General features: G+C 38.8%; 1 protein-coding gene and 1 pseudogene across 1 annotated transcript in view; one reads left to right on the top strand and one right to left on the bottom strand.

Moving 5' to 3' along the window:
- The window catches only part of Exoc4 (exocyst complex component 4), a 725,423-nt gene that overhangs the window by 266,597 nt on the left and 445,536 nt on the right, over positions 1-13,290 (top strand). The gene's annotated exons all lie outside the window — the stretch shown is intronic.
- Positions 4,876-5,912, bottom strand: LOC116903609 (annotated as a pseudogene).

Below are 13,290 nucleotides of genomic sequence, written 5' to 3'. Positions count from 1 at the left end.
ATGGACCTAGAGTTAGTCATTTAATTTCAAAATCAAAGGCTTCTAGTTTTCATGAGCAAAACAAAACAAAACAAAACACAACAAAAAGAACCCATTATTTTCAATAAATAGAGTTATTGGACTGAAACTCTTACGGATATGTTCTGATGTTAGGGTGTATATGTGTGGTGAATAAAATGTGCAAGATTTTAGGGAGTTATGGACAATAAGGAAAATCTCCTGTAGTCATCTACCTGGATCCAGTAGTTTAGTGTCCACTATGCCTAAAACAGGGTTTTACCTCATGCATCAGTTTGACTTGTGTCATTTGTTTCTTCATTTATCTGCTTCTTTTCCTTGATCAAAGCAGAAATGAGCCAGTTGGAACATTCCTGGTGAAAATTGTCCTGCAAGAAAGCCTTAGCTTACATTGTTCTTTCCTTCTTTTTTTTTCTTCTTCAGTAAAAGCAGGTTGTTTTCTTTTCCTTCTGTCTGTCCCTCCTTCTTTCCTTCCTTCCCTCCTCCCCTCCTCTCTCCTTCCCTCCCTTCCGCCCTCTCTCCCTGCCTGCCTGCCTTCCTTCCTTCCTTCCTTCCTTCCTTCCTTTTTTCTTTCTCTTTCTATTTTTCAAGATAGGATTTCTCTATATAACAGCCCTAGCTGTCCTGGAACTTGCTCTGTATCCTAGACTGGCTGGGAACTCACAGACATCTACCTGCCTATACTTTCTAAGTGCTGGGATTAAGAAGCTAACCCCCCCCCCAAGAAAAAAACAAAACAAACCCAAAAAACCAAAAACCAAACAACCCAATCAAAATATGGGGTATAGAGCTAAACAGAATTCACAACAGAAGAATCTCAAATATCAGAGAAGCACTTAATCAAATGTTCAAGGTCGTTAGTCATCAGAGAAATGCAAATCAAAATGACCCTGAGATTCTACCTTATACCAATCAGAATGGCTAAGATCAAAAATTAAGGTGTAGCACATGTTGATGAGGATGTGGAGAAAGAGGAACGCTACCCCATTGCTGGTGGGATTGCAAACTGGTACAACCACTCTGGAAATCAATCTGCAGGTTCTTCAGTAAACTGGAAATAGATCTACCTGAAGACCCAGCTAAACCACTCTTGGGCATATACCGAAAAGATGCCCCACTGTACTACAGGGGCACATGGTCCACTATGTTCATAGCAGCCTCATTTGTAATAGCCAGAAGCTGGAAAGAACCCAGATGTTCCTCAAGAACATCTATATCCAGAAGAATGGATATAGAAAATGTAGTATATTTACACAATGGAATTCTATTCAGCTAGTAAGAATGAGGACATCATGAGCTTTGCAGGGAAATGGATGGCACTAGAAAATACCATCCTGAGTGAGGTAACTCAGACCCAAAAGATATGCATGGTATGTACTTAGTAATATTAGCCAAAAACTTACAGAATACCTAGGATGTAATCCACAGAACTCAAGAAAGTTAACAAGAGGAAGGACCCAAGTGAGGATGCTTCAATCCCACTTGGGAAGGAAAAGAAAATAATTGTGGGAGGTAGTGAGAAGGAGGGACCTGGGTGGGAGAGGAGAGGGGATGGAAAAGGGGGAACATGATCAGGTATTAGGAGTCTGGGGGAGACAGGAGAGAAGCCCTAAGGATCAACAGAATAAATAGAAATATGCATCCTCTGGGGGTGGGAGGTTGAGGGACCCTCTAGAAAGTACCACAAAACTGGAAGGTAAGAGACTCTCAGGACTCAAAAGGAGGGACCTTAGATGAAATGACCAACAGTGGGGAGAGGGAATTTATAGAGTCCACCTCCACAAGTGGAGGGATGGAATTGCCATCTCACAGTCAAAAAGTCTGACCCAGAATTGTTCCTGTCTACAAGAACTTTGGGGATATGCAAAGGAGTTGAGGCTTGGCACCATGAAGAGAGCCTATGAGAGGCTACTGGTGAAGCCTACTTGCAAAAGAAGGACCCCAGTGTATTGGAGATTCCAGTACCATGGGATTATCACCAAGAACAGCTGAGGCAGTGGAGTGGATCAACCTGAGTGTTGCAGAGGGCCGAGCTGGAGAAGTGAAGCCAGCCCTTTGGAGGATCATGTGTGGTTCTAATACATTGAAATAAGCTGCCTTGGAAACCCAAAGATGTGAAAGATGCCAGGGCTACAGGCTGTCTGCTGAGGAGAGCTGCAAACAGGGAGTGGAACCAGCCCAGAGGAAAGAAGTTTGTTGCAGTCAACAAAGATGAGAAAGGAGTTGGAGATCTGAAGACCGCTTGACATCAGACATGAAAATGGAGAGTTTGAAGTTTGCCCAGCTGGTTTCCTGACTTGCTTTGGAGATTATATAGTTAAGTGTTTGGATGGATCTCAAAAGAGACCTTGAACTTTGGACTTTTAACATTTTGAGACTGCTATAGACTATGGGGACTTTGGAGTTGGACTAAGTGTATTTTTTATTATGCTATGGGTAGGCATGGACCCCATAGAATCATGTTTGAACAAGCCTATGTGGGCCAGGGAGTGGAATGTGATGGTTTGTATATGCTTGACCCAGGGAGTGGCACTATTAGGAGGTGTGGTCTTGTTGGAGTAAGTGTGTCACTGTGTGTGGGCTTTTAACACTCATCCTAACTGCCTGAGGATGCTCAGTCTGTTCCTGGCTTCCTTCCGGTGAAGATATAGAACTCAGCTCCTCCTGCACCATGTTCCTGCTTTGATGATAATGGACTGAACCTCTGAACCTGTAAGCCAGCCCCAATTAAATGTTGTCCTTTATAAAACGCATTGATCATGGTGTCTGATCACAGCAATAAAACCCTAAGACAAAGGGGGAGCAGGAATGTTCCCTGGAGCAGACTGCCTGGAAGGTCACTCAACAGTAGGGTGTTGTGTGCCTTGCTCATTTTTAGAGCTTTGTCTGACAACATTCTCATGTTCTCCTTAAAGCCAACTGACAGACAGCGGAAATATGTGGCAGTGTCAAGTACACCCAATACTTTCTGAATGGAGATTTCAAGGAGTTAAACCATCACTCAGGCCTTTGGACATGAACTTTAGTTTGCATTTGGCTTATATTTCAGATTCTGTGTTTTATTTTTAATTACCTTTTTTAATTTCTTCATTTTCATATACCTCTTGATTTGTATATAACTCTGTAGTATGGATATCCTTTTTTAGGTGCCAAATTATTTTCTTAGGTTTAAACTCTAGTGTATGTTGTTGTGAAACTGTGTGCTGTTTTGTATCATCCCATTATCTTTTTTTAAGATACTTTATTCTTAAAGTTTTGTTAAGACGTTCCTCATCCATTATTTAAAATAAAATTTTGCCCTAGCATCCCTAGTTTACTCTTTTGTTATTCTGTTTACATATATAGTCCACATGGGATTTCTTTTTGTATAATATATGAGCTAGAACTTGAAGTTAATTTTTAAAAAATGTTAGTGTCCAAGTTCTGTGTATGGAGGAATTAATGCGATTTTCCAGTGGTTTGAAATGTGCATATAGGATTTATTTATTTCAGGGGAAATTGAACCAGCCTACTGATCCTGTGCTTAAAACCGGAGCGTGAGCTTTTCCTCAGAATCACGGAAAGGAGTGTGGCTGGGCCTCTGCAGCAGGCAGACAGGGGCATGGGTGCTATGGGATTCTTCTGTTTACACTTCTACCTCCTCTCAGTCCCACATTTGCCTCCTTCTTCACTATGGACTGCCCCTTTCTGGCCTTTACTGAACCTCAGTCTGCATGCTCCCCTTTGGCCTTCCCTTGTGTCCTGGAAGTGCAGGTCTGGTCAGACTTGACCAGAGAGCTTTTGGATAAATGACTGTCCTTCCCTCTGCCTGAGTGCTTGAATAATTCTGTTTGTCCTTTTCTCTTTCAGTTCAGTGCTGGGCTGGTTAACACATGGCGAGTTCCTTTGTTTTGTTGTTCTAAATTCCTTCTTTTTCTGTGTGTGTGTGTGTGTGTGTGTGTGTGTGTGTGTGTGTGTGTGTGCGCGCGCGCGTGCGTGCGCAAAAATTTCTTTATCTTTTTTTATTATTTTTTTATTATTATTCCTTTAAGATCTCATTGCCTGGGATTTATTCTTCCAGATGAAATTTAGAATGAACATGTCAAGTTCCATTATACATCCCATGTTTTTTTATGGGAATAGATTGAATTCGTAACTTTATAAGTGGAAAATTGGTTTACCTCTTTTGAGACTCATTTTGTAGAATCACAGTGTATTTTTTTCTATTTTTAAAAAAGTGTGTTAACATATACTAAGCTGGCCACATTATTGTCAGTTGTTTATCCTGTGCTAATCTCTGCTTAATCAAACAGAACCTAATGGAAAGTATGGAAAACACAGGTAAGCAAAAGAAGACAGTAAATGTTTTTTATAGGGCTGTGTGGGATTCATGATGACCATTGTTCTGTGGTGGTGGCTCATGGTGAGAGCCATCAAGAATATGGAAATGTGGCATTTTTGCAGCATGCACACTTCTCTGTAGCAGGGCCAGATAGCACTTTGAATTACATTACTCATAACTGAAGAGTCTAAGTGCATTGCCTCAGTGATGGAAGAAGTCCTAATGGATTCAGTAAATTCTTTTTGTCTTTCTTTGGTGATCAGAAGATAGGTTCTGCTGGGAAGGTCCTATTCACACCTGAGAGGAAAGGCGGGCAGGCATGAACTATGCAGCTCTGCCCTTGTCCATAGAAGGCAACCTTTCTTAGGGCAGCCCTGTTTGCAGCTGTTCACATGACCACTTTCCCAGGTAGCTGAGGTTGACAGTCAGGTGCCTTTTTTTTTTTTTTTTTTTTTTTTTTTGACTGGATGCACTTTAATCGTCAGGCTGTTGCCCATCGAACCTGGCTAGATGCCCCACACCGTCTGTGGTAATCCTTAGTCACAGGAGCCATCCTTCCAGCCTTCACGCCATAGCTCGTCAATTCTTGAGCTGTCAAAATCAGGCTTGCCCAGCTTCCGGTTCACCTCACTGTGCAGGCAGCACAGCCACTGACTGAAGGACACTCTAGTGCTTGTGTCTGGTTGGCTCCTGCTTTCCTCTTCCCTATGTCTTCCGCACACTCCTCGCAGGGGTAAAACTTGGAAAATATATGTATGAACTGGGCCATATCCTGCTGCTGTTCTGGTAAAACTTGGAAAATATATGTATGAACTGGGCCATATCCTGCTGCTGTTCTGGTAAAACTTGGAAAATATATGTATGAACTGGGCCATATCCTGCTGTTGTTCTGGCCTGGGCATGTCCGGGTAATAGGCGGCCAGCGTATGAAGGAAAGGCCAGGTATTGTGACCCAATTCTTCCCAATCCTGTGGACAATTCTCCCTAAACTTGATGTCCCGCTGAAATTAGGTGTTGAGCAGGGGACCGGGCCCGGGACCGGGCGGCCAAGCGGGGCATCTGCACCTTCTGCTGGGTCCGCATCCACGACTTGAAGTCCACGCAGGCCGGGCATGGTCACTTCCTGTGCTCCAAACCTTGTGGCGCCGGGCCGGTGCCGCGGCAGGGGCGGTGTTGTCTTTATCTACAGTCAGGTGTCTTGCTGTTTAGTTTTCCTTGTGGAAAGTTGGGTTGGGTGGCCTTTGCAAATGAAGGGTTCAAGCAGAGTTTTACTAGTGCCTTAATTCTCTGTGCCTTAATAATTCCTCCATGTTTTCCCCAATGAAAAGATTTCTGAGAATATGTTTTCTCTGCCCACCACCCACAAGTTCAGTCCAGAAAAGTGTTCCAGACTGGAATCACTTCTGTGATGAAGTGATCATCCCAAGTCTGTTTAGAATGATTGCCTGTGCCATCCCTCATTTCACTGCCTTGCTGGCTATTTGGAGACTACTGTGAGGAAGAAATGGAACTCCTCTGAAGGTTTCTTTAGTACTGTAATCAATCCTGACCTGGGCTTGGCCACTCACGCCATCGCTTGGTTTCAGCTCTGCAGATGGGGCTCTCTGGTCACGGCTGGCCCTGGATTGATGGAGGCTGCAGTGATTGTTCTTAGGCTCTCCGTTGCTATGCTCTGTGGTTTTTCTCACTTCCTAAATTTCATTAATCTGGAACTTCCAGACCTTTCATTTTTATTAGGTCTCGTCTCTTCAACAGTTAGGAGACACCCTTTGACAAATAGAGTTGTTTTTTATGACAAAGAACTTTACCCCCCAAAAACTCACTGTATCTTAACTCTGTTTTCACAAATGTGCGAAGACCTGGAAAATTACAATTATTCTCAGATAAACACAGCTGAAATATTCTTGTTTTGTACTAAGGCAACAAATTAAAAGAAAGATTGAGGGCATGTGTCCTTGTAGTTTTGAAGATACAGTTTGTGCATTGTGGGGTTCATGTATCACAATGGGACCTTGTGACTTATGGAATCCAAAGTAAAATATCCTTAATTCTCTTCATTCCTCTTAATAAGAACTTTTAATATCCAGTCCCTTCCACTCCCTAAGCCATCATTTTTTTTATTGCTATTCCTCCTGTGACAAAACCAACTACTCTCCTAATTAATTTTAATAATAGGAAGACTCATTAGTAATGCACTAAGCTGCCTGGATAGACTATGGTGACACTTGAAATTGTGAAAACAGAATGAAATGATGTTGAGCATTTCAGTGCCATTTTAAATTTTACATGGTTATTTTAGGCCAACCACGAACACTGTGTTCAGCATTTGGGAAGATGTGTGTTAATGTTTATAACGTTTAATTTCATTTTTTATATTTGGACTTGTACATTGTCACAGTCTGGCATTAGCGGTTATTTTTAATGGCCACATTTAATGGTATATTAAGTTAAAAGAGACTGAAGGTTAGAAGGAAGGAACATAGTATATTTTAATTATTGAAGTATCCTCAATGGAAACAATTAACTCTCAAGAAGTGTATTGCTTAAAAATCTGAATCAAAATTAGGCAAATTAGTTTCTCTCATGAACATCTGTAAAGCATTGAATTTAATTGGCCCGCAGCTGCTAGTGACAGGGATCTCTAGCTTTATTCCTCTAGTTCTCTTCCGTCTTCACATGTCACTTAATTTGCTCTTTTCAACTGCTGGCTAGGTCAGATGCTATTGCTTGTGTTGACAAATTAAGAAATTCTACTTGCTTTTAAGAACCTAAAGTATGCTCATCTGTTGAAATCTTTTTCTTCAAGCACCTGTTAACAGTCATATTTAATGTGCCTCAGCTGTAGCAGTTCCAAGTAATTCTTGTAGGACATACTAATGTTATCTACGTTTTGTTCTTACTCAAATGTTTCATAAAATTAGATAGCATTATTTAGTTGGAAAAATTTAACTGGGTCCCAGAATAGATGAAGTCCTTATAAAATAAGACTAAACACATTTGACATGAATTTCAAAATGGGTGAAAATACAAATTTATTTCTGTGGAATTACTAGGAATTAAATTCCACATGAGGATATTATCTTTTGACATTACCACATTGTCCGGCTTCAATTTCCTGCTGAGTTATTTTTGGTCTCTCTCTCTCTCTCTCTCTCTCTCTCTCTCTCTCTCTCTCTCTCTCTCTCTCTCTCTCTCTCTCTCTCTGTGTGTGTGTGTGTGTTTGTGTGTGTGTGTGTGTGTGTGTGTGTGTGTGTGTATGTTAGTAAAAGTGCAGGAGCATGGGTGTGTTTTCCCAGTAGCATCATTCTAGAGAGAAGTATAGAGGTGATGAAAAGTGTTTTATTTTTGCTGATATATGAGACTCCTTCACATTGAGTTTAATGGGAAAGAGCAGCTGCTTCATGAGAATTCTTTGATGTCACCTACTTACCTAGCTGCAGGTCAAAGACAAAGCCCGACCTCTTGCAACATCTCTCTACTTAATTTTAATATGAAATTAAGTTAGATGTATTATATCTATAGGAATATTAGAACATTTGACCAAATATACAGACAACATAAAAATAGTTTTTAGTCACATAGTTGTTGTGAGCATGAGTACACATAGCACATGGCTAAGTATATATTAAACATTTAGGTGCTACGTAAAATTGGCTGAGGATTTAATTAAACACCTCCTGTTCATGTCTTAATGCATTGTAGTCAAACCTGATGGGTTTCTTTTTTTCTTGTTTTTTTTTTTTTTCTTTTCTTTTCTTTTCTTTCTTTTTTTTTTTTTTTGACAGAAAGCATCACTAAATCATGGTAGAGTGGAAGATTAGCATGTGTACTTGTTTATTTGATCTGATGTCCTTTACAATGTTAACTTCATAATAGTAGGGGCTCCTGTTGGTTTGCTGTTTTGTCCTTGCTGACATAAATAGTGTCTTTCTTGTAATTTGTAGACTAAATTAAGGATGACTGCTATTAGCAAATACTTAAGTGAACTAAGTTTAAAAGATTGTTTGCATCTGGATGAACTGACATTGTAAGGCTGTGTTTGTTCTGGGGTAGCATTATTGTAAAAGCGTAGAATTTAACACAGCACAGACTAGAGGAATCATAGAAATCATAGAATCAGCAGATTTAAAGGAAAACGGAAAGACTTTTCTACATACTTGTGCATTCATTATTGTACTTATGGAGGAATAAAGTGATCAAACCCCCACCCTCCCCTTTTTGTCTTTTTAACTTGTTGGTATGGCTTTTGAAAACCAATTTAAATATGTAATATGTTCACATGCTTCAGAATTCAGAAGTGTGTAGAAGTTTATATGGTCAATATTTCTTTCTATGACACTCTGTTATCTTTCTCTTAAGCAACTGGTAGCCTTAGTTTCTAGTAACTTGGAAGATTCTGTGCACATTTAAGCAAATATATGCATATTTCTTTATAGATATCTCATTGGCTGCGCTGTCTCTGCTGTGATAAAAATCCACAGCCAGAAGCAGTTTAAGGTGGGGAAGGTTTATTCTGTTTTACAGCTAGAGATGACATTTTCCATCATGCTAGGAAGACATTACAGCAGGAGCAGGAGACCTATTGCATCCACAGTCAGGTGATGAACAAGAAGGGGGCCAGGATTTCAAACCTCAAAGATTCTTGCAGTGTGCCATTCTTTTAGCAAGGTCTGCCTCCTAATTTTCTGCAACCTTTCCAAGCAGTGCCACCAGCTAGGGAGTAAGTGTTGAAACACAATAACCAGTGGGGGAATTTCACATTCAAACTATAGCAACATTAAACATTACAAATGTCTTTCTGACATTGATTGTTTTCATTTACTATGCCATGAGGCTTCTTTTATGTTTAGAAAACATGTTTCTTATATTGATATACCATCATTTATATGATTCACCCCCAGTCACGTTTCTTCTAATCTTCTCTTATCTGAGTACATGCTAAAGAGGTCCTTTCTCACATATGTAAAATTAATTGTAAGATAAATTTCTTGAGGTGAATGTGTAGGTCACCTGGTATGCATTTGCAGTTTTGATGGGGTTACTAAATATCACAGTGACTATGTGTGCTATTGAGTGTGGGTATACACACACTTGAGTTCTCCTGCATGTAAAGGCCAGACATGTTAGATGCCCTGCAGTGGGAGTTGCAGCTGGTTTTGAGCCATCCAGTATAGGTGCTGACATTGAACTGTAGTTCTCTGCCAGAACAGCGTACCATCTTCCCCACTACACCATTTCTCCAGAACTCCAATTTAGAAGTCATACGGCAGTTTCATCATTTTTACATTCTTTAAAACACTGTTATCAGACTCAACTCACACAAATTCTGTTTTGAAAAAAAAAAAGTTTATTTTAGTTGGAATCTACATTTTCCTTTGTTGCGATACTGCACTGTTCATATATCTAAGTACTTTTCTTGTTACTTCTGTCATTTTTATTTTGAAGATATTTAATGTGCTTTCTCTTGCTAATTTGGAATGAATAAAGCATGCTAATAACTGTGTCTCCATTTTTTTAATTTATGCATTGACCATCTGTCTTAAAATAATGCAAGTAAATAATGGGTTAATCTAGTATTCTATCAAAGTAACTGGGTCTGAGTTCTTAAGAGTGTAGAGGATATGGCTTGAGTGGATTAACTGATAATGCGAGCCAGGGATGTAAGACTGTCTGATTTTATTTTATTTTTAAATGAGTGAATATATGGAATAAACTAAAGAAAATAGATGAATAACTACTTTTCCTATGTCAGAAGAATAGGAAGGAACCAAAATTTCTTGATTAGGGAACTCAGTCTTCAGTTATGTATAAATAAAATCAAAAGCACAACCAAAACCTGAAAGGCTTGGATGACAAAAAAGCTGACAGAGCGAATTCCCAGGTGACCATGGTGAAGGAATGTATTTGTGTGAGGATTAGGTAACACTTAGAAGAGTAAGCTTGCTGAGTGGAATCCTAAATTAGCATACAGTGAAGGTGACAACCAAACAAGGACTAGACAGCACACCCAGAGGAAGTAATCCAGGTGAATATAACTAGAAGTTTGAAAGAAAGTTGAATTTTTTATGGTTGAAACATTCAAAAGAGTGAATAAAATTCCAGTGTACTAGCAAGCAGTTTAATCTTCTTTTTCATTATCATTTCCCAAGTCTCAAGTTTCGCAGCTGCTTTTGAGTCTGTTCTATTGCACATCCAATGGTCTGAATCTGTCTGTCCCACGATCTGTGTGTATGAACTCCTCATTACATTTATTGCATATTTTTCCCATTCACGAGAGATTTTTATAAAAGAATAGCAAGATGAACTAAAACACTGAGTAGTTGCCTCATTACTTCTGCACCAAGACGGAATCTCTGTTGAAGTTGAATTGTGTGCTTGCAGAAAATGCCTGTGTAGTTTTTGGGCATGTTTGACAGTGCAAAATATAGAGCAGTCCATTTACTGGTGTCGTTATAAAATTTGTAATATTTGTCACTAGATGATTCATGCATTTAGACAGTTTCTTTGTCAATGAGTTTGGTGAAAATAAAGAATGAAGGGGAGAATTTTATGCAGAAGACCCTAGAGTTGTGATGGAGACTTGAACTAACAGTAGGCTTTAGAGAAAGCAGACAATGAAGTAAATGCCCATGTTTATGCTTACAGGTACTCAGAGGTGTAAGACTCTAACCATTTTTGTTTGTTTCAGCATCCTTTAAACTTACTTAGCTATCATTCTCATCTATAATATATCTTAAATTTCTTCTCTAAATTTTTAACAACTGAACCAATAAATATGAATCATAGATGTGAATAATTAAGTACATTACAATATGAACTTTGCTGGAATAGAAAATTGAATTTGAAGAATCAATAGTTTGGGGGAAAATGCTACAAACTCAGTCAATGTAAAAATAGCAATAAATCAATAATAATAAACATTCAAGTTGCTTAGATAATCATTTTACTTTGAATATAGAAATAAAGATTGATAATTTTTCTGAGCAATGTGAAAGATTTCCTGCATTTGAATGTGTCTTGATGAAGCCAAGAAATAGAAGAGAAAAATATGTTAACAGAAATTCCTTCCGACATACAAGTATCAGTTTTGTAAATAAGAGAATTACATTTAGGGCAGATATCACACTGATTTGAGGAATCTTTGAGGATATGTGTTGGGGTCATCGAAATATAAAGTTGTGTTGAGGGTGCAGTGAATTAAAAGCATGATGTCATCTGGATGTTTTTATGAGATGGAATTATAAAGTATTTTTTAAGAGATTTTAATTTCTTAAGCCTAAGCCCCAATTATGTGTATAGGAAAGTGGATTAATATTTTCTAAAACTATTATTTTTGACTTTTGTTGTAATTATCCGCCATTTGCTGGCAGTGCTAACCTCCTGGTGTTTAGCCATGTGATAACGATGTTAGGTATGTAAATATTTGAAACTAAGACACACAAATGGCATGTGGATAATCAGCTCTGATAGCACGCGAACAATCAGGACTTGAGTCTAGGGTGACTTTAAAAGTATCAGAATAATACGCTAAATAAAAACTTGAAAACAACTAGGACTATGTTGAGAGCTGTAAGGGACTTCAGCTTTACAGAGTGACTAAGGTGATTAGTCTCCACTGTTAGCGTGACTAGATTTGGAATCACTTAAGAGACACATCTGAGTTCATCTTTGAGGGCATTTCCAGACAGGCATAAGTACAACACGGAATGTGGACAACAGCATCTCTTGTGCTGGGAGAAGCTGACAAGGCAGATAAGCACCAGCATTGGTCTCTCTGCTGCCTCACTGCAAATGCCCAATAAGCAGCTACTTCGTGCCCTCCCACCATGCCGTTCCTGTGATGAGGAGGCAGAATTTCCAAATTGCAAGCCACATTCCTCCTTTATGTTCTTCTGAATTAACTAAATTTATTTATCACCAATTTCACAATTAGCATAGTTCACTTTGATAATGCTTAGACTCCACCATTGATTACTCTTAGATTATCCTTAGACTCTTTGTTCTCTCCATCGTTTGTCAATCTTAATGACCCCTTCTCTTTTCTGGACCCTTTTCCGTATTCATGTCTCTTTTTGATTTGTTTCATGACTTACTGAATTTAACCGGGGATGTTTGATTGACCGTGGCTATGTAACATTCTGTTGGATCCTGGGGATATCATCAGCAAACCCTTTCCTCTCTCAATTGCATTTGAAAGTTGTTTTGTAGTAATAATGGGAGCTATGCATACAGGACCAAATCTTAAATTTGTGGATGTGAATTAATTATTGATAGAAACAGATAGGATCCTGAGTTATTTGGTCACAGGTCCATAAATCATTGAGATACACAGAAGAGGGATGGATGGCCAGCTCAGTATCTACTAATACACCTATGACAGTACAGTTAGCCTTCTTCACCCTCTCCGGAAGGCATGGTCCTCCGAATCCCTACTGACATACTTGCAGTAGAATTCCCAAAGACAGCTTCCGTAAATTTGAATCTGGAATCTTTAACTTTGATAATATTTCCTCAACTATACATTCCTCAAAAGCATAATTAGTCAGTGTTTTATGTTCTTGCAGGAAGTGCAATCTAGTAGTATTGAAGATTTTATTTATTTTGTTATATATAAAGTATTTGTACCTTATTGCTATGTATATAAACAATATATAATGTAAGTATATGTATTTTCATATATATTTTTCTACATTACCACTGAGAAGTATGATCTAGTATGATTAAGTAGAAAATGGGTGTTTGTATAAGTGGACCTTGTGTGTGTGTGTGTGTTGTGTGTACAGTATAGATGTGCCTTTGTTAGTATATGCACATATAAACATTCAGTTGTACTCTTCATATACCATCTACATAAATCTTACAAAGCTATACAGATATTTAAATATATGTCCTTTGCAAGATCATACAGTTCTTGTGAACAGTCATTCCCAGGACTCCTTTGCTTTTGAATA

Source organism: Rattus rattus, chromosome 6, assembly GCF_011064425.1.
Source record: "Rattus rattus isolate New Zealand chromosome 6, Rrattus_CSIRO_v1, whole genome shotgun sequence".
Lineage (NCBI taxonomy): Eukaryota > Metazoa > Chordata > Mammalia > Rodentia > Muridae > Rattus > Rattus rattus.
This window is presented reverse-complemented; position numbering and strand designations above follow the sequence as displayed.